General features: G+C 40.0%; 1 pseudogene; it reads right to left on the bottom strand.

Annotated features, from left to right (window-relative positions):
* Positions 1-19,401: 19,401 nt before the first annotated feature.
* On the bottom strand, positions 19,402-20,315 carry LOC145483459 (uncharacterized; annotated as a pseudogene).
* Positions 20,316-26,297: the final 5,982 nt, after the last annotated feature.

Genomic DNA, 26,297 nt, shown 5'->3' with positions numbered 1-26,297 from the left:
ACGACACTTCGGTCACACTTAGTGCGACCCAAGGACACCGTCAACCCGGCTAAACAAGATGGTGTGGTCTACAGGATTCCCTGTGAGTGTGGCAAAGTCTACATCGGGGAAACAAGGAGATCTATGCAGGGCAGGATCAAAGAACCCGACAGGGATATACGACTCGTCCGTACCTAGACCTCCGCCGTTTCTGAACACACCTACGAGACCGACCACTATCCTATCTGGAATGAGGTCAAGTTTATTGATCGAGATCCTCACTGGTACGGTACACACGTAGGGTCAAGGAAGCTATTCACATAAGACTTCACCCTAATAACATCAACAGGGATAGTGGAATTGAAATTCCTGAAGCATGGATGCCCACGATCGAAAAACATAATAACAGGATAGGAGAACAGTACAACAGCGGACCACTGAGGGAACAGCTACTCGTCGGAACAATGGAACAATAAGAGGATCGAAATGCACCAATCACAGCCGACCTTTGTGATATAAATGATACCGTGCAATCAGTCGACCTTATCGCCTGAAGACGTCGCGATCTACATCTCAAGTGACTACATCGTGAGACAAACGATGATACACTTTATTATGAGAGCCTACAGGCAACAAAATTTGCGTCTGAGAGTGGAGTCTTGTCGACTGAACCAGATTTATCCCACGATCCCCTTTCTGGTTCTTCTCATGTTGTACCCATTGCTCGGGACAGGAACAGTTCTTTTTGTTGCTACGCCACCTTATCCCCCATAGGTCCTGATGACGAGGGCATACTGTTGTGCTCAAAATACCTTCATCCACGTCAAAACAACCTTGGAAACAAAATGTGTGATATGCGTTTACTGGAAGTTTAGTTTAAAGGTAACGGTTACGAAAAACCATGCGACAGCAACGTAACCCCGGGGATGTAAGCCCTTAGATAACATTGAAAAAGGCATCACAGATAATGTCATGCAGTATTATAGGACTCCGCTTTCTTACGCAATTTAAATGATACGTGAGACTGTTTCGGCCACAGAAGAAAGCAGAGGAGCCATCCGCGGTTTTGTTCAGTGAATGGGATTCAATGCTGGTAGGTGCCTTTACACCTTATTTAACAAGCAAGAGGACAACAATGCGATAAGTCATCAGATTCGCGGATTTTCATAATAACAAGCGGGGTCTACAAATTATTATTATTTTTTCAGTCATCTCTGTAATTCCCTTATATGTTACTACCTTAAAGTTTCTCTTGACTTTTCTCTTGTAGTGAGGCAAGCCGACAAGTATTCCCCCCCCCCCTGCCCCACCTTTAATTTCTAGCCCCTCTTCTCCACGTGGTTAGTAATTGGGATCATTTTTGTGGGAGAAAATTGTAAATAGCCGGGCCGCAATATAACTCAAGAGACTATAGTCTCAAGAGACTATTACGCTTTTGCACGGTCAGCTACATTGAAAAGTATCATGAAATCACGCCTTATTGGGCCTCATAGTGATTGTCTGTTACCGTAGCACTCAGTATTTTCTCGATAATCTTCCGCAATATTTTCGATCTAAAGAGAAAATTGAATTACGAATACACTGACCTGCTCTAGCCAGCAGTAGCCTTGCTTCGTCCAGAGAAGAATCGCTCACATCAGTAGCCTTCAAATCACCTTGAATGTCTTTGTCACATTTTCGAACACATTGAACATGTGCGGGATTCGTAACTCTAGCACCGCACGTGCCCCCAAAGATTTGAGAATAACTGCAGGTGGCCATTTCTTAGTTGTTATTGTCATGTGATACCACACTCGAGGATCACACGACCGTGGCATAAAAATAGTAGATCCAGGTTTTTTATTTCACAGCAATGAGAGTTTCAAAATTTGCAGACTTATTTCACAAGAGTCTTTATCAAGTAGTCTCAAAGAAAGATATTATATATACATATTTTTTGATGAATTCGATTCGCGAAAAGCGATCTGTCAATTATCGTCACGCCATCTCACCGCTATCACACCCGGTGTAACGCTGCTGAGTAAATCAAGCTATGCATGTGGACGGTAAGTCAAAAACTATATATTGTTTTAAAATCTGAGAAGAAAACCTTCTACTTGGCAATACCATTTTGTTTTAATGAGAACACGAAATAGACCTTAAATGGAATAAATTTAATATCCACAAATTTCCGCTTCAGTAAACAAGTACGCATGTACTCATAAACAAGTTAGAACTCCTTTTCCGCGTAAAAAAAATATTACTTTCGATAAAATTGCCCACAGAAAATAAAAAATAACTGTAAATCATTTAAATGGGAGAAAGGGTCGCATTCAGGCTAAAATTCCAACTGTTGTTTAGGTTATCTCTTGTATTGACGTAGACAACTGTAAGTTCAAAGGTCATAAACTTCAAGCGAGTACCGTAAATATTTTCGGTCGTCTAAATTCGTAGTTTGAGTTGCCCCAAAATTTTATTTCACAGAACGATAGAGGAAGCCTTACTCTTTCTATAGAATACCATCTTTACAGCGGAATCCATGTACCAGGTAGGGAGTTTTGCTGTTGAAATTGCCAAAATCGAGCTTTCTGATAATGCTGTTTAGGAGGGTAAATTTGAAATTTTTTTAAAAATTCAGGTTTGAATCTTTTATCAATTCTAATAACTGTACTTTGTAAAGGAAGGGTCATTGAATTGTGTAATATCGAAATAGATTTGATAATTGTTTTAGTTCCTTACACGAGTCGCAAATACGAAGCACATTTTTCAATGGTTCGTGGGCTTCTCCAAGGGTGAAAATTAAAAAATCGCTTTACTTGAAAAATATAAATCCAAACGAACTAAAAGTTGTATTTTCCTAAATAGTTTCCAGAGGGCTTTCTTGTGAAAAAGTTTGAGGGAATTCGATTTTTGCATTTTGCACACCTATCCTAGTATTTACAGGAAGTCACTCTTATAAGTTATCATCTTAGTCACAGCAATTACCGAAGTATTGAACTCCGTCAAAGTTCTCGTCAAATAGACTCCCTCGCTTTGACACAAGCAAGTGTAAATCAGCTTCCAGGATCATCAGATGTAAACAATCGGGCGGTTTCTGTCGGTAGCAGTGTTTCTGATAACTGCAGACGTTCACAAGGCTTGAAATGTTCATCCATAAATCCCAGAATGAAGAAGGCGAAGATATGTTGTCGAAAGCGAATGCGAAGATCGAGTTACGCTTATTTTGAGCAGTGCATTCTGAAGCATTAGTATCTTCTTTCACCGAAAGACGGTTGGTTTGGACAATTTTGAAGCACTTGCTGTCTTTTCTATATCCGTTGACGTTTCGCCCCAAAAGTCGGAAAAACTTCCCCATCAACTTGTGGTACCACGATACTAAAATACGTTTTTGAGGCTGTGACAGTGACTTTTCCGTAAAGAAATGAGTGTTTTTAACGGAATACGTAATACAGTGGTGCAATTCACTGACTGTGTAGTTTTGCCCTAGGTTTGAGACGATGAATGAATCGGTAAACGCGCGCATCGCCGGATGTAAATTGACGACTTCCGCTCGAATGATTTTTCTCTTTATTGATGAGCCATATAATAAACAACTTAATAACCTCGACCGTTCGGTCGTTACGGGAAAATCTCAAACCTCGGCCTACCGTATTGACCTCGCTATCGCTCGGTTGATACGGCAAGGCCTCAGTTTGAGATTTTCCCGTAACGACCTCACTCTCGGTTATTAAGTAGTTATTATATTTATTTATATTTGTTGTTGGTATTATTTATTATTTATTACCACGGCATAAGGGATTTCAATCTCTATTTATAGATGTGTACACTCCAGTGATAACAATGGCTTCGATGTTTTGCTCAATTGTAACTTTTTTGAAAGAAATCTCGACAATACCGGATTTTTCCTTTGTTCTTATCTCATCCACTCACTTCCCAGCCTTAGAGAGTGCACGGGCATTAACATCATCAGATATGATCTCAGTGATCCACAGGCTGGAAAAGACCTCTGTGACAGAGGAATTGCCACAGTGCAGAGCCATGTGCGTTGTAACATAAATGAAGGCCACCACATTAAAAGTGCTAGTGATATTCTATGGCGGGTTAAAGGGTGTCAGGTATCAATAATATTGTTAAAACTCAAGAGTTAGGCCAGACCTTGAAGCACACAATTTCTGGGATCCTGTCTCTAAAATTTTATAGCCTCAAGTCCGGAAGTTTGAAAGTATAGAGGGCTTATAATATGGGCCCTGGTAAACGTTTCACAACTGCACATGAGGAATGGATTTGGTAGACCTCAAGGGCCGACAGACTCATGCATAGAGCAGCCCTTAAATGTACTGCAAGAGAGACTGCTACTATTACAGCCAGGAGTTTGACAAGTGGCAGCTCCAACAGCCTCAGTCTAGGTATAGTTAATAGAAGGGGATTATTATGAAACTCAACAAAGTTCTCTGTTGTATGTTTTTGTTTTCTCTTTTTGGTCTTGACCGTGCACAAAACACAATTGTTGTATACTACTGACCGAGTAACTGACCAATAGAAACGTGTTGCTTACGTAATTCATGCATAGTGTATGAGCGCAAAAAAGATTTTGCACGGTCGTGGACCTTCCAACACAAATCTTGGCATCTTTGTTTGCTCCTTTGATGTTTGCTGGGCTTCATAACCATTCCCTGCTATTAACTATGGTCTAGGACCTCGCAATCTATTGAAGAAGAGTCCCAAGTTGTCAAAGCTACAAGAGTGTATTCCTCCTACCCTGAAGAGGGATTCACAAAAGCATAGCAGTCTTTTGCAGTCTGCAGAGACACATGGATGGGGGTAAACACCTAATGAAGTTAGAGAGAGAAACGGCATAGACAGCATCAAGATAAAATGGGTTGAAATCCCAAACGTCCTTTAGTGATCATGATCTATATGAGAAATCTCAAAGGGATGGGTCTGAAAACATCACGAAGAGGAACCCGCTTTTCTGAGAAAGTGAACACATATCCGAAAAGAACAGGACAGGACGAAAGTGTAGTGAATGAGTGCAGTAAGATGCGACTGTGTAAGACAGTAGTGGCAGGAAAATGTCCAGCAAAGAAGAGTAACTTGCTGCAGCCCAAATAGTCCAGTACTTGAGCATGTTGTTTGTTATGTACAGAAGTGGCTGACTAGCCATACACCGGGCTGATCTGAGTACGACTCCAGATGAAGCAGAAGAGATCTTGACCAGGCTTGCAGTACGAAGACAATACTACTTGCCCGCTACTTTACCATCAACCATGTAGAATATGTAATACAGTCTTGTGACCAGGGAAAACAAATCACTTATTTCACAGCACCATGGAGCTAGGGATATACACAGCAGAAAAGAAAACGATAGCCAAGAGTCACTCAAGCTTCTTGAGTGCCTAGAAAAATCAAAAAAGTTCAACTGGCCAAACCTTGCTAAACCTAAGGCACTGGTGCCGTGTATGTTGTCATGTGTGCTCGCTTGGACCCTAGGTTTCAGATGATTTCAGCTACTAGACCTTCTCGAGGCTCAAGTTTTCCTCAGAATTGCAATTTTTTTTCACACATCTTCTTACTCGCAGACATGCGATTATTTACAATGTTTTGTGCCAACATCTTTGAGGTATAACCTTTATCTGCGGTTAATTTAGTATAGGAACTTTCAGATGAAAAACGCATTTTCATAAAGCTCAATCTTACAGCTAAAGCTCAATCCTACAGTTGAAGTATTATATACAACTGTACGTGTTTACCAAGATTTACTTGCATGTCTGATGCAGAAATATGAAAATTTCAAGGCTTTTGTGAACTCGGAATAAGGGCGAACAATAACTTCAGCAAAGAATACCTCTCAAGATTGATGAGTTTGTATGCTGAGTGTAAAGTAAGCGTTGACAATAATCAATTGCAAGGTCAAGTATTTGACCTGTGATGATTGAGCAGGGTTTCTTGAGTAATCTAAAAACTAAGATATTCCGAGAAAAACTCTCATCTAATTAGTCAATGTTTTAGAATTCAAATATCACAGCCGTTCATTCCCATATTTAGTTTGTACGAATAGAATTTAGGAGTTTTGCACTGTTATTTAACCCTTGGACGGAAGCTAACTCGTACCCCACCGTGGTATAAAGGGGAAATGGATGGAACCCCCGCTGGTTTTTGTTCCGTTGACGCACAACGTACTAAACTTACATTGATTAGATAGCCCTGCGCTACAAAATCATACCATATTTGTTGGTAGTGACGTCATAATGTCAAATGACGTCATTTGACCCGCCATTGTGGATCCGCCATCTTGGATTTTATTTTTTTCTTAAAAAGTCAAGAAATAGTGAAAATTGATACAAAATCAAGCCAGAATGCTTATGAAATGCACAAATTGGTGAATTTCTGGAATTTGATGAAGAAAAGTGGAAAAAATACAGAATTCTGTCAAAAAAAAGTTGAGTTTTGGCCGAACCTACATGAAATTAGTAGTTGTTATGGAAATATAAAAAAATGATGGTCACACAATTGACATATCAAAATATCTGCGAAGGATGAAAGAACAGCAAATGAAAGTTTCAGCCCCTTAGAGTAAATCCTCTTTTCAAAATTTTGAAAATACCTTATTGGGAGGATGGCATCCACCCCCCTTGTACTTCCGAAGTTTAAGGGATATTGCTAAGAGTTTTGCATTCATTGAGCTTCCACTGCCCTAAATAATATTCAAAGACTTTGTTAATGACATTAACATACAAATAACTTTGATAAACTGATTCTATAATATCCAATATTTTTAGATTTCGCCCTTGTCTCTTTGTTAAAACTAGCCTCTTGTCATGTTGTTTGAACAGCTTTTGTTACCAAAAAATAACAGATGCCAAAAATTTTATTCTTAATTTCATCAGGCCAAGGGTGACTCTAAACTGTGATGAAATTAGCTTTGATTTAGAAAGATGATTTAAGCAATATTTGAGTCAGAATTTGAGCTCATTTGCCTTATAGCTAAATGTTGCATGACATGGTTAGCAAATGACATTCCTTGATTGGCACCTGTCACTTCAAATAACTTGAAATTCCTGGTGTGAACACAGATAGGTCTAATCTTTATTTGTGTAAAATACCAATAAAATTCAATGTATTCTGTAAGCAGGCGCGGTGTTTAAATTTGATGCTTATTTTAGTGACATTTTTGGGATTTTGCGCAAAAAACCAGGGGGTGGTCTAAATCCTAAGGGAAAAATCACACAACTGGCCCACTTTGTCTTTTAGAGTTGTTGGGTAGTACCTTCAATCTGGCAAAGTTTCATCCAAAAGGAGAGATGGCATGTATCACCCCTGCCTGGTCCTCTGGTAAACTCGGTCTTAAAAGTACAATTATAACATGCCCGCGTCCAACAAAATACTTTTGGCTGAAGATGACTTCCGCTAAGGTTGTCGCAACGTCAATCACATTATATGAACTAATCATTGGATGGTGCAATTTACCAAGAGTTTTCATTGGCTTAGCCATCTTGGTATAGGAGCATTTATACAATGCCCTACAAATATGGAAGGCACACGCTCAATAGTTTTGGGCGTTGTTATTTTTATTTTATTTCAGTTTTCTATAGTTTGGGGAATTTTTTAACAAAACAATTATTCGGCGATTACAGCCAACTCGGTGCTACCGATCACGTTGGCTATCTATCATCAAATATAAGACGCGCACGCGTGGAATAAATTTAAATAGCTCTTGTATGCTTTTTTCGCACTTACAGTGTGGAGTGTCAGACTTTTAAGAGTTGAAAACACTCCATCCGGTAAAAATGATACGGCGTTGTCTGACAACGATGTGTAACCAAATGAGAAAAATAATAAAATTGGCCGCCATGAGCGAAAACAGCTAGAAATCTCAAACAGCCTTTTTTGTATTTGTAATTTGTCCCTTCCGTTTTCTGGCTATATAATTGTTTTTGGGCTTCGACATTGATGATATAAATTAAATTTATGAGTTTGAATTACGGTAAATTTGCTTAAAATTAATTCTTCGGTTTTTTCATTGCTCGATACCATGGAAAACTCCACTTAGAAACAATGAATGAACGGATTAAGTTTCTAAAAGGAATTTATGGCTTAAAAATCGAAATATTCAAGTTACTCGCAGACAAGCAGAAAACATAATTGTCGGCGTCCTGGTAGCCATGGGGAAACGTCGATCGTACAAGAATTATATAAATTAATCGAAAGAAGCGTCACTTTTCTTTTCGCCTATTATTCTCAAGGAACGCGAGACAAAGCCGAATTTGATTTTAAGACGGCATTACAGCATTATATTGACGCCTAGTTGGGAAAAAATATTTTCTCGTATTATTTTCTTCCAACAGGACGCAAATATAGTGTGGCAGTGCCGCCTTAAAATCGTCTGTAGTTTATATTATGTGGTACGTTATGTGGTACATTTTTTTAAATTCGTCATTCGGGAAACCAACATGGAACTTGGCCAGCTACCTTCATCAAGAACAAAAAAAGGCCAATGGAAACCTTTTTCGTCAGCAAGGATACTTGTAATCTGTTTTGTTTTTTTTCCTTTTGGATTGACCACATGATTAACTTTCGCAAACATTTGCATTTAAATGAAAATAGACGCTGCTTTTGGTACATTGTAATGTTATGCAAATTTATTTCGATCGCCGGCACGTGCATATCGCACGTTTATGTCTCTCGACGGGTTAGTTTTTTCGGGCCGCGGAAGAGACTTTCACACAACATAATATAGAGTATGGGCTCTTAGAAAATTTTAGTTTCGACTTGAAATTCAGTGTACCAGTGGGCTTTTGATGGTATTGAAATTAGCTAAAATTAGCCGTTTCGCTCACGAGCTTCGATGAAAGTACTTGTATCGGCCAAAAATAATATTATACTTGGAGCTTATGGTAATCAAATTAATGCTTTAGAAACAGCAAGACATGCACTATGAGCTACCCAAAGTATATTGATAGATATCATCGCGTTGATCTGTACGAGCGAAAACAAAACGCACAATTTTCGGCCATTTTCGCACGCTTTCCACCTGAAAGATGCTGCTTCAGTAATAGCAAAGCCGCTGACCTACATTATCAATTTATCACTTAGATCTGGAACTGTTCCGGCTGAATGGAAAGAAGCCAAAGTATTACCACTCTTTAAGTCTGGCTCCTCAACTGAGATAGGCAATTACAGACCAATATCACTTCTTCCCATCCTATCAAAGATCTTAGAGAAAGTGGTGTATAGTCAACTGGTGTCCTATCTAGAAAGTAATAACCTCCTTCCTGATAATCAATTTGGTTTTCGTTCTAAACGCTCTACTGAACTGGCTGTTACATACTTCACAAACATAATAAGGAAAGAAGCTGATAATGGCAAGGTATCGGGAGCAGTTTTTATTGATCTGTCTAAAGCTTTTGATACCATTAGTCATTCAGGCCTACTAAACAAACTGCCCTTTTATGGGATTTGTGACAATGAGCTGAAGTGGTTCGCAGATTACCAGTTTTTACGAAAGCAGACTGTGCAATACAACGGTGTTCTTTCAGAACCCAATCCCAATTTTACCGGGGTTCCACAAGGAAGCATTCTTGGGCCGTTGCTGTTCAATATATATTTTGCTGATGTTCACAAACCTCTTCAATCATCCAGAATCATCACGTATGCCGACGACACGGTAATCTTTACTTCTTCAAGCAATTTTGATGTTATCGAAAGGAATCTAAATGATGACATAAACAATCTGGCAACTTGGTTTCGCAAGAATGAACTGATCACAAATCTCAAAAAAGGGAAGTCAGAGGCGATGATCTTCGGAACTGCACAAAGGTTGAGTCGTCTCCAAGGTAAATAGCTCAATCTGACGGTAAATGGATTACCTATAAACAGCACAACAACCTACAAGTACTTTGGGTGTCCATTTAGATCCTACATTGAGTTTTGAAACCCATTTCAACAAAACCTACAAGAAAGCGGCCGGGAGAGTCACTCTACTGCGGAAAATTCATTCTTCCATTACTTGTGCAGCTGCAGAAAGCATTTACAGGGCTATGATTATGCCTGTTTTTACCTATTGTAGTCTAATCACACTAAGCTATTCAAATACGCGCAGGCAACTAATTCGCAACCTCGAACATCGTGGACTAAGCTGCATTTCCTCAGGACTGCAAAACAAGACTGACATTCGTATTCCATCAGTTGACAGTTATTTGAAAAAAAAAGTCTGTCTCTATGTTTTTGATTGTCTAATTCGAAATGTATGTACGCCTTTTAAGAACTATTTTACAAGGGTAAGTCACAATGTCAACACAAGAAATAGATTTTCCTCGATCGAACTGCCGAAAACGAACTTGGAGTTTGGCCGTCGGAGTTTTTCGTTTTTAGGGGCTTCAATTTTTAACAGTTTACCGGCGGACATAAGAACTCTGAACTCTAGGCTTTTATTTAGGCAAAAGGCCAACGAACATTTTTATTTGTAATTATTAATCGTGAGTTTTTATATGTTTTCCAAGTACATAGTTTTGCCTTTTTAACATTTTAAATTTTTTAAATTTTTAAATTTTTAAATCTTACAGAACCCCTTTGATAACAGTACTTTACAGTACTGATGGGTTAATCCTGTCTAAAGATTCGTTTATTATTATTATTATTATTATTATTATTTTTCGGCCATTTTCGGTGGTGTCAGGAAGTTAAAATTGCGAATTTCGAGCTTTCCTCGATTTCGAAAAAACTAAAGGGGTTCAGGACCTTTGAATGGTATTTTCGAAAACAACTCACTATAGAGGTTATTTGGGCAAAATATAAAGAAATCCGAAATTTCGCGACTGTCATCTCATTTTCGGTATTTACAGGAATTGGCTCTTAAATTTGAAAAATGAGAAAAATATGCAAATGACATGACTGATGACGTCATACACTCAACACAATATTATATGAAGTATATAAATAGAGCTAGCTTGGCCAATGTGAAGCACAGACCACTGAAACTTGGTAGGCTAATAGTTCTACAGGAGAGACAGGTACGACCATAAAAGGTTTTGTTGCCATGATAACTCATTCTTTTCCAGTCCCCACTTACTTGACACTAAACAAGGCCACTAATTTGAGCTAACATATTTATATGCTTGCTGGATCATGCATATGAAGCACCATTAGCATATACCAAAATCGAATGCCAAAGTTGGTTAGAAAAGCCTTTAATATTGGGGAGGTCTGCAACCTAGTATGTTGCTGTGGTAACAAAACTGTTAAGAGTAAAACTGTTAAACTTGTATTGTGGAGCACATTTAGTGGAATGTTCCTGCAAAGAATCAAACATTTCTGAATCAAATTGGCTGAGATATCTTTCTTCGTCATATTTGATCAAAACTTGGTTGAATGTATGACCTTATCACTTGACTAATTTGCATATTTTGAAAACTTCAATATTTCTGCAACAAAAAGAGATCTTTGAAAATAGTAAAAAGCATTTTTCTTCTAATACAGACTACTTGTTTATGTTTAAAATGGCTTAGATAGGAAACATGTGATTTTGGTCATAGTACCGCTTTATGGAAATAGCGATTTCCAAGATGGCGGATCCCAGATAGCGGGTCAAATGATGTCTTTTGACGTCATATGACCTCATAACCGACGAAAATGGTATCATCTTGTAGAGTAAGCTCAGGCCTATCTTATCAATGTAAATGTACTTCGTTGTGCCTTAAGAGAACGAAAACCGAGGGGAGGGTTTCCATCAATCCCCCCCTTTGTACGACGGTTGGGGTATGAGCTAGCTTTTACGCCCAAGGGCTAAATTAAGGTTATTCCCCAGTATTGCATAGCGCATCCCTACTGCGCATAATTTCACGCGTGATTAGCGCGCGCGCATTAAAAAATGGCGCCTTTTTCTTTACAGCTGGACCTCGCCATAGAGGTATATCGTCATTTTCTGGCAAACGAGTATGGTAACCTATCATTTTTTTCTGTTGTTTGCAATTAAGTAACACATTTCTCTGTGTAGAATAGGTATGGACCAATTCTCAATGTAGAACAAAAAGCAATAGTCGGAAACGTGAATTTAGCAAGCAATCGTGACTACAATCATGACGCTATTATAAGGATTTCTATTGGTATAAACAAGGTGCTGTTGCTCCTAAACGAAAATGGAGACCCCTCATTTTTATTTCCAAATTTAAGCTCCTATAATATAAACAATCAATAGGCAAAGTTTCACAAAAATCTCAGTGCAGGTTCTATTTCAGTGAAATGACGTTAAGTTATTCTTCTCCCTGCCTGTCATCTTTATGTTCCCCTTATGGGATGGGAAGAAATGTTTGATGTTAAGATTATTGCCAACCTTACAGCATTTTATTGATCTCTCATTTTGCTTACAGCATTTGCAGTATCGTCAGGTTGGCAAACACTCCGTCAGGGAGAATTGTAATATAATTGTCACTCAAAAACCTGTTAAAAGTATGAGACAATACTCAATTAAAACATTAAGCTGTACGTTCGAGATTTAATTACGAGAACAACTCTAACTTTTGGGATAAACGATGGTTGTATGTTTCTAGGAATTGAATTAAATGGGCCCTCTGTAGTTTCGCATATTGGTTAGTACGCTGGACTGTATTCTGGATCGAGCGGTTCGGTGGGCAGGTTTTTTTTTTCGGTAAAACCAGTTTACTCTGAAAGTATCCGGGGCTGCAAAGACGCATTTAAACTAGACAATATTTATTTCAAGTTGTCGCCCATTATTTTGATACAATAATATTTCCCTGTGAAACTGTCTGAAATGGCCTTTTTGTGACTTCAAGCTCCTGAAACTGACGATAACCTCCGGCCTCATTCTTATGGCACCACCAGAAGAAAATTCAGGAAACGGAGTCTGTGTTAACGTTGTCTAACACCAAGTATACCTGATGTTTCCCTGGATGTGTGAAAAATGCCCTAATTAGGTGTGTTGGCCTCGTGGTTGGTGCGTTCGCCCCTGGATCAAGCGATCGGGGTTCGACTCCTAGCCAGGGACATTGTGTTTTGTTCTTGGGAAAGACATTTCCCGGCTCTCACGGTGCCTCTCTCCGCCCAAGTGTATAAAAGGGAACCGGCAAAATCAATGGTGAGGGGTAACCCGGCGATGGACTGGAATTGAATCCAGGAGGAGTAGAAATACTCCTAATCGCTTCATTCCACTGAAACCGGAGATAAGCGCCAAGCTGATGGGCCACTTGGCTCGCACGTAAATGAAGGTTACGATCCTTTTGTTGTCAGCAAAGTAAAGTCGTTTTCTTTCAAGTGCATTTGACCGGAAATAAGCTCCGACCTGATGGGCCACTTGTTACCAGAACTGTACTTTTCACTAACTTAACAAGAAACTTACTCAAACAGAACAATTGGTTCCAACGTGCCATACTTATCACCATCGACCAACAAAATACTTTTGGCTGAAGATGACTTCCGCTAAGGTTGTCGCAACGTCAATCATATTATATGAACTAATCATTGGATGGTGCAATTTACCAAGAGTTTTCATTGGCTTAGCCAATGGTATAGGAGCATTTGGTGTAGGAGCATTTATACAATGCCTTACAAATATGGAAGGCACACGCCCAATAGTTTTGGGCGTTGTTATTTTTATTTTATTTCAGTTTTCTATAGTCATCTCGGTGCTACCGACCTCGTTGGCTATCTATCATCAAATATAAGACGCGCACGCGTGGAATAAATTTAAATAGCTCTTGTATGCTTTTTTCGCACTTACAGTGTGGAGTGTCAGACTTTTAAGAGTTGAAAACACTCCATCCGGTAAAAATTATATAGCGTTGTCTGACAACGATGTGTAACAAAATGAGAAAAATAATATAATTGGCCGCCATAAGCGAAAACAGCTAGAAATCTCAAACAGCCTTTTTTGTATTTGTAATTTGTCCCTTGCCGTTTTCTGGCTATATAATTGTTTTTGGGCTTCGACATTGATGATATAAATTAAATTTATGAGTTTGAATTACGGTAAATTTGCTTAAAATTAATTCTTCGGTTTTTTCATTGCTCGATACCATGGAAAACTCCACTTAGAAACAATGAATGAACGGATTAAGTTTCTAAAAGGAATTTACGGCTTAAAAATCGAAATATTCAAGTTACTCGCAGACAAGCAGAAAACATAATTGTCGGCGTCCTGGTAGCCATGGGAAAACGCCGATCGTACAAGAATTATATAAATTAATCGAAAGAAGCGTCACTTTTCTTTTCGCCTATTATTCTCAAGGAACGCGAGACAAAGCCGAATTTGATTTTAAGACGGCATTACAGCATTATATTGACGCCTAGTTGGGAAAAAATATTTTCTCGTATTATTTTCTTCCAACAGGACGCAAATATAGTGTGGCAGTGCCGCTTTAAAATCGTCTGTAGTTTATATTATGTGGTACGTTATGTGGTACATTTTTTTAAATTCGTCATTCGGGAAACCAACATGGAACTTGGCCAGCTACCTTCATCAAGAACAAAAAAAGGCCAATGGAAACCTTTTTCGTCAGCAAGGATACTTGTAATCTGTTTTGTTTTTTTTTCCTTTTGGATTGACCACATGGTTAACTTTCGCAAACATTTGCATTTAAATGAAAATAGACGCTGCTTTTGGTACATTGGAATGTTATGCAAATTTATTTCGATCGCCGGCACGTGCATATCGCACATTTATGTCTCTTGCGGGTTAGTTTTTTCGGGCCGCGGAAGAGACTTTCACACAACATAATATAGAGTATGGGCTCTTAGAAAATTTTAGTTTCGACTTGAAATTCAGTGTACCAGTGGGCTTTTGATGGTATTGAAATTAGCTAAAATTAGCCGTTTCGCTCACGAGCTTCGATGTAGGTACTTTTATCGGACCTAAATATTATTACACTTGGAGCTTATGGTAATCAAATTAATGCTTTAGAAACAGCAAGACATGCACTATAAGCTACCCAAAGTATATTGATAGATATCATCGCGTTGATCTGTACGAGCGAAAACAAAACGCGCAATTTTCGGCCATTTTCGGCGGTGTCAGGAAGTTAAAATTGCGAATTTCGAGCTTTCCTTGATTACGAGAAAACTAAAGGGGTTCAGGACCTTTGAATGGTATTTTCGAAAACAACTCACTATAGAGGTTATTTGGGCAAAATATAAAGAAATCCGAAATTTTGCGACTGTCATCTCATTTTCGGTATTTACAGGAATTGGCTCTTAAATTTGAAAAATGAGAAAAATATGCAAATGACATGACTGATGACGTCATACACTCAACACAATATTATATGAAGTATATAAATAGAGCTAGCTTGGCCAATGTGAAGCACAGACCACTGAAACTTGGTAGGCTAATAGTTCTACAGGAGAGACAGGTACGACCATAAAAGGTTTTGTTGCCATGATAACTCATTCTTTTCCAGTCCCCACTTACTTGACACTAAACAAGGCCACTAATTTGAGCTAACATATTTATATGCTTGCTGGATCATGCATATGAAGCACCATCGGCATATATCAAAATCGAATGGCAAAGTTGGTTAAAAAGCCTTTAATATTGGGGAGGTCTGCAACCCAGTATATTGCCATGGTAACAAAACTGTTAAGAGTAAAACTGTTAAACTTGTATTTTGGAGCACATTTAGTGGAATGTTCCTGCAAAGAATCAAACATTTCTGATACAAATTGGCTGAGATATCTTTCTTCGTCATATTTGATCAAAACTTGGTTGAATGTATGACCTTATCACTTGACTGATTTGCATATTTTGAAAACTTCAATATTTCTGCAACAAAAAGAGATCTTTGAAAATAGTAAAAAGCATTTTTCTTCTAATACAGACTACTTGTTTATGTTTAAAAATGGCTTAGATAGGAAACATGTGATTTTCGTCATAGTACCGGATCCGAGATAGCGGGTCAAATGATGTTTCGAAGCTTTATTCACTCAGCTAACGGTAGAAGACTAAACTAACGATTCGAAATACAGAAATTTACATATCGTAACATCCTTCCCTCAAAAGAAAAAAAAAAAGAGAAAAAACAGGAAAAAAAAAATCAGTTCTTCTATACGCTAACAGTTCTTACAATTTCACTTGTTAGACCTTAAGAGTTACAAGATCTGTATAACGACTAGGCGGTTTGACCAGTCTCCCACTTCTTGTACGGACTTGGCTTTCACACCCCGTAGGTGACACTTGTTGTCTCAAGGGCTGATCTTTGATGGCTCGATCTTGGTCTACTGAAGTGGCCGATAAGGGCTGATCCTTATTGGACTCAGTGGTGGTCGTGGACTGATTAACTTTCGTCGTTGCCACTGGCTTCAGGGTTGGCTGTTCATTGGCGAGGTGATCCTTAACTTTAAAGTCATGGTAGTTTGAAGGCGTTGACCATTCCTCAGCTGGAACACTATCAGCCTCTGTAGAACGTTTCAGGTGTCTCCGATTCCTGATATAGAACTGACCATTTGACTCCACTACATACGATCTTCTGCCCAGTGGCTCCAGCACTTTCGCTTTCCTCCATGTTTTCTCGTTCAGCCGAAAGGGTTGCATCCGAACAACGTTATCTTTCTGAAGGCCCTGTAGGTCGTTTGCTGATCTGTCATGATAGAACTTCTGCTTCATCTTTCTCAGCTTGTCTTTTTCTAGAGTGTCTTCAGCCACGCTAGGTTTCAGCAAGTTGCTAGAAGTAGGAAGGTTTGTTTTTGTTCTCCTGCTTAACAGACGCTGGGCAGGGCTGCTACCAAATCCTTCCTGTGGGGTGTTACGATGAGCCACCAGCGCCAGGTAAGGGTCACTTTTGGACGCTGCAGTTCTTTTGAGGATCTTCTTTGCTTCCCTGACAGCAGACTCAGCTTTACCATTAGACTGATGGTGGTAGGGACTTGTTGTCACGTGATTGAAATCGTACTCCTTGGGGAAGTTTTTGAACTCTCGACTTGTGTACTGCGAACCACTGTTCCACACAACTTCATTTGGAATCCCATATCGTGCCATATGTGACTTCAGTTTCCTGATGACAGTGGAAACCTTCAGGTCATACAACCTGTCGATCTCAAAGAAACCGGAGAAATAATCTACGGTCACCATGTAACTCTTGCGGTCTAAGTCGAACAGGTCGGTGGAAATTTTGGCCCAAGGGCGATCTGGAACGTCATGACTGATGAGCGTCTCCTTCTGCTGTCTTGTGCTGTAGGACGCACACGTTTCGCACTTTGAGGTGAAATTTTTTATATCACTCTTCATATTGGGCCAATAAATTGTTTCTCTGGCGCGCCTCAGCGTCGATTCTATTCCTTGATGGCTGGAGTGCAATGTCTGAAGCATGCGCTTTCGAAGGGTCTTAGGGACCACGAGCCTGTCTCCTCTGAAGAGTAGACCATCCTGAATTACTAATTCATCACGGATATCATAGTATATATATCGCCACTGTTGGAGGTAGCTCTTTCTTTTCTGCTGGCTACCCAGACTGCACTATGGCCTTCACAGCTTCCAAAACTTCATCGTTCTTAGTCTCTACGCGGAACATTTCTGCTTCGTGCTCGCTCACCAGCAAGTGGTTTATTTCTTGAACGTCTTGCTCGACTTCCAGTCCCTCTTCAAAGGCAGATCTTGCAAACAGGACATGTTCTCTCTGATCTTGAGTTGCCTCTGCCAACTTGGGGTAGTGCCGACTCAAGGTGTCTGCGAGATGCAGCTCACTTCCTTTCTTGTATCGCGTCCAGATCATAATGTTGCAGCCTCAAGATCATCCTCTGTAATCTCTTAGGAGCAGAGACCAGCGGCTTGGCAAGAATCGTTTCTAGGGGCTTATGGTCTGACACGACAATTACCGATCTCCCATACATATACTGGTGAAACCTCTCTGTTGAGAACACAATTGGAAGGAGCTCTTTTACTATTTGGGCGTAGTTCCTCTCACCTGCAGTCAGGGCTCTGCTTGCGTATGCCAGCGGCCTTCCATCTTGAAGTAATGCGGCTCCCAGGCCCCCTTCGCTTCCATCACACTGAATGGCTAGGTCCTTCTCTCGCTCATAGTACTTGAGCAGTGGTGGGGCTGCCACCATCTCTTTGATCCTGCTGAATGCTCTATCATGGATCTCGTCCCATAAAAATTCTTTTCCCTTCTTGGTGAGCTGTCCGAGAGGCTGTGAGACCTCGGATAATCTCAGCAGGAACTTTGCTAGATAACCCACGGTGCCCATAATCCGCTGAACACCAGTGTCATCAGTCGGCCTCTCCATCCTTAGTACTGCTTCAACCTTGGACGGGTCTGCCTTTATTCCCTCTGAGGTCAAGAGATGTCCGATGTAGGGTACCTCTATTTGCTTAAAAGCGACTTTTTGCTTATTTAGCTTAATGTTACGTTCTTGGCATCGCCTCAACAGCTTCTTAATTTTGAGGTCATGATCTGCTATCGCATCCTTCATAGTGTCTCCAGTGCCTGCTACAAGGATGTCATCTGCTATTGCATATACTCCGTCAAGACCTTCAACAGTTTCATGTAAACGGAGCTGAAATCCCGAAGGGCATACGATTCCATTTGTATCTGCCAAAGGGTGTGGCGAAGGTCGTAAGCAGTGAACTCTCTTCTGTAAGCTTTATTTGCCAATGACCATCCTTGCAGTCGACTTTATCAAAGATTTTGGCCTTGCCCAACTCCGGCAGTATGTCTTCAATGACTGGCATAGGGAAATGGCATCTCTTTAACGCTTTGTTCAAGGGCTTAGGGTCCAGGCAAAGGCGAAGGTTACCGTTAGCTTCCCTTGCGATCACCACGGAATTTACCCATTCAGTCGGCCTCTTAACTTTCTCGATAACACCTCTAGCTTCCAGATCGTCAAGATATTCTTTAAGCGGGGTTCTTAAAGCTTCAGGCACTCTTCTTAATGGTTGTTGGACTGGTTTAACCGTTTCGTCAACTTCAAGTCGCAATGGAGTTCCCAGATTGCCAAGGCCATCAAAAACAACTTCGTACTGGGAGCACACGTGTTCCAGGGTAAGTCCTTCGAACTGTCGGCTACTTGTCAGGTTCACATCCACATTTGCTGTAGAAGCGCACTCTGCAGGTTCGGAACACGGCTTGATCTTATCATTTCTGATTGTAATTAACTGCATTTGCTGGGCGGTTTTAATCCCGATCAGATTGACACAGTGTTCATCCTCTACAATGGTAAAGTTAACTTTGTATTTCCTTTTATCCCTGGAATTCGTCAGTTGTACCTTGCACTTTTCAAGCTGCCTGAGCGTAGAGGCGTTGTACATTTTTAGGAATTGATTTGCGGGCGTGATCATATTAGCATACTTCGTTCCTTTGATGGAGCTTAGCTTGAGTATATCACACGTTGCTCCGGTGTCGATTTGGAAATTAATTTCGGGTCCTCCCTTTAATTTCATAGCCGCAGTAATCTTTGATGGGATGTTGCTCTGTATCGCGTGCGCCGAGTCGACTTCTGGAGTTAATTGAATCGTAAACAGTGATTCACCAGAGTCACTGGAAGGGACTGAGACTGTGTTGAGCGGTTTTTTCCTTCGTCCACGCTGCTTGCACACTCTAGCGAAGTGATTACTCTTTCCGCACTTTCCATAAGTCTTTCCATAGGCCGGACATTTTTCCCTCTTGAGCACGTGATTTCCTCCACAGTACTTGCATTTTTTGGCACCCTTTGCCTCTTGGGTCTTCCGGTAATCTTGGTTTTCTTTCGTTGCGATGTTTCAAAGCGTGTATTTCATTCGGATCCGTAGCTGTGGCGAGAACCTTTAAATGCTGTGCAGTTGTTTCTCCGCTTTTGCAGATGTCGATTGCTTTTTCTAGAGTGAGTTGTCTTTCTTGCAACAGCTTCTTTCTCAAGGCAGGTTCTTTAACGCCGAACACTATTCTATCACGTATAAGTGAATCATGTAAACACTAACAAAAATTACACGATTTCGCAAGTGTTCTAAGTGCCGATACATAGTGATCGATACTTTCATCCTCTTTCTGTGATCTGGAGTTAAATAAATACCGCTCGAAGGTCTCATTGGTTTGTCCGATGCAATATTCCTCGAATTTTTGAACAACAGAGTCGAGTACTTTCGAACTTTCGGGCGGGTTGAATGTCATACCCTCATAAATTTCAAGAGCTTCTTCGCCGATCGCAGAAAGAAAAGTTGCAGTCTTATATTCTTCGTCGAACTGCTGGAGCCTCACAACTACGGCGTAATTATCCCAGGCTCTTTTAAATTTTTTCCAGTTAGCGGCAACGTTGGCAAGATTTAACGGTTTCGGTATTGGTATTCCACTCGGCAAAGAAGACATTTGCTGCATTTGTGCACTTCCAACGGACGTTGTATTAGTTGTATTTGTCGCCGTAGTTCCCTCGTCGCCTGACATCTTGTAGTTGCGCGGCGATTTTTTATCCTGACACCACGTTTCGAAGCTTTATTCACTCAGCTAACGGTAGAAGACTAAACTAACGATTCAAAATACATAATTTATATGTACGGCAGAAAGTCCGCTGATAATTACAGCTACAGAAATTCACATATCGTAACAAATGATGTCCTTTGACGTCATATGACGTCATAACCGACGAAAATGGTCAGGCCTATCTTATCAATGTAAATGTACTTCGTTGTGCATTAACAGAACGAAAACCGAGGGGAGGGTTTCCATCAACCCCCCCTTGTACCAAGGTTGGGGTATGAGCTAGCTTTTACGCCCAAGGGCTAAATTAAGGTTATTCTCCAATATTGCATGACGCATCCCTACTGCGCATAATTTCACGCGTAATGAGCGCGCGAGCATTAAAAAATGGCGGCGGCTTTTTCTTTACAGCTGGACCTCGCCATAGAGGTAAATCGTCATTTTCTTGCAAACGCGTATGGTAACCTATCATTTTTTTTCTGTTGTTTTGAATTGAGTAACAAATTTCTCTGTGGAAAATAAATATGGACCAATTCTCAGTGTAGAACAAAAAGCAATAGTCGGAAACGTGAATTTAGCAAGCAATCGTGACTACAATCATGGCGCTATTATAAGGATTTCTATTGGTATAAACAAGGTGCTGTTGCTCCTAAACGAAAATGGAGACCCCTCATTTTTATTTCCAAATTTAAGCTCCTATAATATAAACAATCAATAGGCAAAGTTTCACAAAAATCTCAGTGCAGGTTCTATTTCAGTGAAATGACGTTAAGTTATTCTTCTCCCTGCCTGTCATCTTTATGTTCCCCTTATGGGATGGGAAGAAATGTTTGATGTTAAGATTATTGCCAACCTTACAGCATTTTATTGATCTCTCATTTTGCTTACAGCATTTGCAGTATCGTCAGGTTGGCAAACACTCCGTCAGGGAGAATTGTAATATAATTGTCACTCAAAAACCTGTTAAAAGTATGAGACAATACTCAATTAAAACATTAAGCTGTACGTTCGAGATTTAATTACGAGAACAACTCTAACTTTTGGGATAAACGATGGTTGTATGTTTCTAGGAATTGAATTAAATGGGCCCTCTGTAGTTTCGCATATTGGTTAGTACGCTGGACTGTATTCTGGATCGAGCGGTTCGGTGGGCAGGTTTTTGTTTTTTTTGGTAAAACCAGTTTACTTTGAAAGTATCCGGGGCTGCAAAAACGCATTTAAACTAGACAATATTTATTTCAAGTTGTCGCCCATTATTTTGATACAATAATATTTCCCTGTGAAACTGTCTGAAATGGCCTTTTTGTGACTTCAAGCTCCTGAAACTGACGATAACCTCCGGCCTCATTCTTATGGCACCACCAGAAGAAAATTCAGGAAACGGAGTCTGTGTTAACGTTGTCTAACACCAAGTATACCTGATGTTTCCCTGGATGTGTGAAAAATGCCCTAATTAGGTGTGTTGGCCTCGTGGTTGGTGCGTTCGCCCCTGGATCAAGCGATCGGGGTTCGACTCCTAGCCAGGGACATTGTGTTTTGTTCTTGGGAAAGACATTTCCCGGCTCTCACGGTGCCTCTCTCCGCCCAAGTGTATAAAAGGGAACCGGCAAAATCAATGGTGAGGGATAACCCGGCGATGGACTGGAATTGAATCCAGGAGGAGTAGAAATACTCCTAATCGCTTCATTCCACTGAAACCGGAGATAAGCGCCGGGCTGATGGGCCACTTGGCTCGCTCGTAAATGAAGGTTACGATCCTTTTGTTGTCAGCAAAGTAAAGTCTTTTTCTTATAAATGCATTTGTCACTTTTTGTTCACGTTATGAAAAATACTTTGTTCATAAGATTGCGGTGTTCCTATCATCTGCCGAGAGGCGCTAGGTTCAGCAGCTTTTCAGATTCAGTCATTTAATGCATCGTACGTTTTGAGGCATTCAACAGAACGTGTATTGGTTGGGGTCGAGAAATATTCATCAGTGATATTTATCACTACAGATGTGTATAGAGGCAGCTAGAGAGAAATGCTCTTACTAGCTCATCACTGAGAGAATGAACTTAACAAACATAGAGTTGGCCTGGATTCTGCCTCATGTTCAATCTACAGTACAATTAACTTACTTTTAAAGGAGCTACGTCAGGGTTTCCCCATGTTTAGGAAACGTTTAGCCAACATTTTTTAAGCTTGCCGTTTGTAATCCGTTTTAGTCTTCTCCATCCTTAACGTACATGTACCATCCTTGTTCCTTTATGGTTTAGTACTATCTCTTTGGTGTTTCTCTATTCTAGTAATCTACTATTTCAAGGTTTTCTATTATGTGGCCAAAATAACTCAAAGTACCGTGACTGAGCTCCTTGAACTATTACTTTAAGAAACTGGTATACCAACGCAGATGTCTGGAGATATATGGCACTAATGACTTATTCATGACAATAAAACCAACGAGCGAACCTCAAACTGTAGGATCTAATTTCAATAGACGGATTGAAAGTTGCCAGAACTCTGCTTTTAACTAAGTTAACAGGAAACTTGCTTAAACAGAACAATTTATTCCAACGTGCCATACTTTTGGTTTAAGATGACTTGCGCTCACTTTGTCACCGTCACCAAAAAAACAACTCTAGGACAGCCCTCTCCAGGGAAATCACATTATATGAACTAATCATTGGATAGTACAATTCACTGAGAGTTTTTATTGGCTTTGCCATCATGGTATAGGAACATTTATACCATGCTCTACAAATATGGAAGGTATACGCGCAATAGTTTTGGGCGTTGTTAGTTTTGTTTTATTTAGTTTTCTATAGTTTAGGGGATTTTTTAATTAAATTGTTATTCGGTTATTGCAGCCAACTTGGCGCCGCCAGCCCCGTTGGCGATCTATCATCAAATATCAAACGCGCGCGCGTGGAATAAATGTCAAATAGCCCTTGTATGCTTTTTTTCGTACTTACAGGTCTGTCAGACGTTTAAGAGTTGAAAACACTCCATCCGGTAAAAATGATATAGCGTTGTCAGACAACCATACAAAGCAAAATGAGAACAATAATAAAATAGGCCGCCAGAAGCGAGAACAGGTAGAATTCTCAGAGAGCCTTTTTTTGTATCAGTAATTTATCCCATGCCGTCTTCTGGGTATATAACTTTTTCTCGTGCTTCGACTTGCTTGGTAAATTTGATCAGATTAATTAAACTTATGAGTTTGAATAACGATAAATTTACTTTAAAATAATTCTTCGGCTTTTTCGTTGTTGGATACCTTGCAGAACTCCACTCAGAAACAATGAATGAATGTAATAAGGTTCTGAAAGGAATTTACGGCTTAAAGATCGAAATATTCAAGCTACTCGCAGACAAGCAGAAAACATAATTGTCGGCGTCCTGGTATCCATGGCAAACCTTTGATCGCACTAGAATTATGTAAGTTAATCAAAAGAAGTGTCACTTTTCTTTTCACTTATTATTCTCAAGGAACGCGAGACAAAGCCGAATTTGATTTTAAGACAGCATTACAGCAGTTTCGTTCATCTACAAAAAACTTATCAAAGGCAAAGGCCTACTCCCGAGTAAGAGCCACACAAATGGCTGCAGGATCGTGATAATTTACACGACGAAAACGTTTCAATTGGGATCTTGGTTATCGTATGGCTCCAAAATGCACCAGTAGCACCAAGCTAATTGACTTCCAGTATAAATTTCTGCACAGAAGTATATCTACAAACAATTTCTATTTAGAAATTTCTCTTTTCATGTTACATCCTCCTTTTGGAAAAACTTTCAGGTGGTTCTAAACCCTATGTAAAATTTTATTTAAACTTTGCCAAAACTTGCGTCTTATTATGCTTATCAAAATTTAACAGTATGAAAAAATTTCATTGTGTCGTTTTTGAATTATAATCCCCTAAAGCAGTTTAAGGGTGTTTCTAGGAGGTCATACTGTTGCTTTGGTAACCTATTGTGTCACGAAAATTGCAACAACATGTTTACCAATCACTGGGCAGTTTTGTGATACCATGATTGTAGAAGCTAGGGAAAAAGGGTGGTTACAACGGCCCATCAAAATGTAAGTGCTGTAAACTGTTTTGAGCAACCTTAAATCATGATGAAGGAATTTTTACCGTGGATAAATAAAGTTGCCAACTCAAATGAACGCAACCTATAAGTTTTTTCAAATTTTTAAAAAGATGTTTCACTCTAAGGGGCTGAAACTTTCAGTAGCTTTTTATACATCATCTGTAGAAATGTTGAAATGTCAACTTTGTGTCTATCATTTTTGACTTTGCCTTGGGAACCGCAAATTTGATGTACGTTTGGCCAAAAATCAACGTTTTCGACATAATCGAGCATTTTTTCCAGTTTTCTACATCAAATTGCAGAAATTCACGAATTGTATATTTCGTCACCATTCTGGCTTGGTTTTGCATTCATTTCCGTTATTTCTTGACGGTTTAAGAAAATAGCAATTTTCAAGATGGCAGGTCCAAGATGGCGGGTCCAAGATAATGGGTCAAATGACGCAATTTGACGTCATATGACGTCAAAACCGACGAAAATGGTATCATTTTGTAGAGTAAGCTCAGGGCTATCTCTTCAATGTAAATGTATTTCGCTGTGCACTAAGGGTGGGAAAACCGAGGGCAGGGGCTCCATCAACCCCGCCCCCCTTGTACCACGGTTGGGGTATGAGTTAGCTTGTACGTCCAAAGGCCAAATTAAGTTATTCTTCTGCCTGCCTTTCAATTTTATGCTCCCATTATGAGATGGGAAGAAATGTTTGCTTTTCAGGATATTGCCAATCTTACAGCATTTTATTATTCTCGCATATTACTTACAGGCGTTGCAGTCTCGTCAGGTTGGCAAACACTCCGTCAGGTAGATCTGTAATATCATTGTTACTCAAATCCCTGTTAAAAGTATCAGACAATACTCAATTAAAACAGCAAGCTGTACATTCGAGATTTAATTACGAGAACAACTCGCACTTTTGGGATAAACGATAGTTGTCTGTTTGTGGAAAACGAATTAAATGGGACCTCTGTAGTTTTGCATATTGGTCAGTGCGCTGGACTGCATTCTGGATCGAGTGGTTTGGTGGGCAGGGAATGTTTTGGTAAAACCAGTTTACTCATAAAGTATCCGTCCGGGACTGCAAAGACGCTGTTACACTAGACAATATTTATTTCAAGTTGTCACCAAATATTTTGATACAATAACATTTCCCAGTGAAACTGTGTCTGAAATGGCCATTTCGTGGCTTTAAGCTCCTGAAACTGACGATAACCTCCGGCCTGACTCTCACGGCGCCACCAAAAGAAAATTCAGAAACAGGAGTCTATGTGTTGACGTTGTCCAACACCAAGCATACCTGATGTTTCCCGGGATGTGTGAAAAGGGCTCTGATTAGGTGTGCTGGCCTCGTGGTTGGCTCGCTCACCTCTGGATCAAGCAGTCCGGGTTTGATTCTTAGCCAGGGACATTGTGTTTTGTTCTTGGGAAAGACATTTCCCAGCTCTCACGGTGCCTTTCTCCACCCAGGTGTATAAATGGTTGGGGGTAACCCCGCGATGGAATGGAATCGCATCCAGGAGGAGTAGATATACTTCTAATCGCTCCATTCCACTGAAACCGGAGATAAGCGCCGGCCTGATGGGCCACTCGGCTCGCATGCGGACTTTACCTATACTCACTAGCCGATTGATTATTTGCGGCTTAAAATGTAAATGAAGGTTCTGATCCTTTTGTTACCAGCAAAGCAAAGTCGTTTCTTTCAAGTGCATTTGTTTCTTTTTGTTCATGTCTTAAAAAATACGTAGTTAGTAAGATGTCGGTGTTCCTATTATCTGCCCACAGGCGCTTGGTTCACCAGCTTTCCAGAGTCAGTCATTTATTGCATCGTACATACATACATACATACATACACGCATACATACATACATACATACATACATACAT

Source organism: Orbicella franksi, chromosome 4 (genome assembly GCF_964199315.1).
Source record: "Orbicella franksi chromosome 4, jaOrbFran1.1, whole genome shotgun sequence".
Classification (NCBI taxonomy): Eukaryota; Metazoa; Cnidaria; class Anthozoa; order Scleractinia; family Merulinidae; genus Orbicella; species Orbicella franksi.
The sequence above is the reverse complement of the archived record's forward strand: the minus strand, read 5'-3'. Positions and strand labels throughout refer to the sequence as shown.